This window comes from Sus scrofa, chromosome 12 (assembly GCF_000003025.6).
Source record: "Sus scrofa isolate TJ Tabasco breed Duroc chromosome 12, Sscrofa11.1, whole genome shotgun sequence".
Lineage (NCBI taxonomy): Eukaryota > Metazoa > Chordata > Mammalia > Artiodactyla > Suidae > Sus > Sus scrofa.
This window is the reverse complement of record NC_010454.4, coordinates 51,898,354-51,899,761: the sequence shown is the minus strand read 5'-3', so window position 1 is coordinate 51,899,761 and position 1,408 is coordinate 51,898,354.

Genomic DNA, 1,408 nt, shown 5'->3' with positions numbered 1-1,408 from the left:
GCGCGTGGCTGGTTGGTTTGGTTTGGTTTTCATCCTTTCATCCCAAAGGCCCAGTGCGCTTCCACCGGGGGCGCTCCCCGCCCACGCGGCCAGACCCCGATTAGGGAGGAGAGCGCCGCCGTCGCGTTTATGGCGTGTTCACCATCATGTCTCTGGCGTGCGTACCCTGTTCCTTACATCCCTTTCGTGTTTGCTTTCCCCGTGTCTCCATCTCTGCCCCCGACACAGCTGTCCTTTCCTGGCTAGAGGCGAGGGAGGGAGGAGGAGCAGAAGAGGGAGTCCCAGCCTGCCAACCCCCTCCTGGCCACCCCCAACAGGAGATGGAGGGGTTTGGGGAGCAGGAGGGGTCCCGCCTCACTGAATCACCCAGCTCTTTGAAAAATCTCCCAAGCAGCCCCAGCCTCCCCAGGGTTCTGTTCTGTCTTGGGCACATCTAACAATGAACTTAGCAATGAACATGTTGGTTGAGCTTGCTGCACCCACATCCTTCTTTTCATCCTATTTGTGTTTCCTGCCTTTTGGTTGTGCTCATTTGTAACTAGTGTTTTGACTTAAGATTGGTTTGTAGAAGGATGCTGCCTGGAGTTCCTTGGTGGCTCAGCGGGTTAAGGATCTGGCGTTGTCAGTGCTGTGGTGCAGGTTTGCTCCCTGGCTTGGGAACTTGCACGTGCTTGCTGAGGATGCAACCAGAAAAAGAAAATGCTGCCCTTGCTTGTTTTAACGTTCCGGCTCAGAGGAGCACGTCCACCGCAGAGCCACGCCGTACATGTTCTGCAGGTTAACTTGCATCCCGGCTTTGCCTGCAGCAGGCCAAACTCCGGAGTCCCCATGTCTTCACCCTGTTCTCAGGAACCCATTTTATGTTTTTATTTTTTAAATGATGTTTATTTTTGTCCATTATAGTTGGTTTACAGTGTTCTGTCAATGTTCTGCTGTACAGTCACACGTACATATAAACATCGTTTTTCTTCCACCCATTTTAAAATTTGAGCTGCTTGCCCACAGCTTCCTGGTGTCAATCTTGAGTGCAAGCAGCCAGAACCATAGGCATTATCCCAACTGCAGCCAAACCGCTGCGCTGGGCAAGGCTCCAACTATGTTTACTCTTGGTTTCTGCACCCTGATGCCGGCTACCTTTATTTAGGCAGCTTTGACTTCAGGGATCTGTTGACCGTGCCCTAAGACCTGGAATGTGTAATGGATGGTTTGTTGACTGTTTATTTGAGGAGTTTATAATCTGGTCAGGGAAATTAGATGTGAGCAAGAAAATGATAGAATACAAAGTTCTCTGCAGGTCACAGCAAGCCGAGTGGTACAGGCACTTTGTGGGAGTTGAGATGGGGAAGATAGCTCACTAATTTAAAATACAGTTGGGGAGTTTCCGTTGTGGCTCAGTGGAAAGGAACCC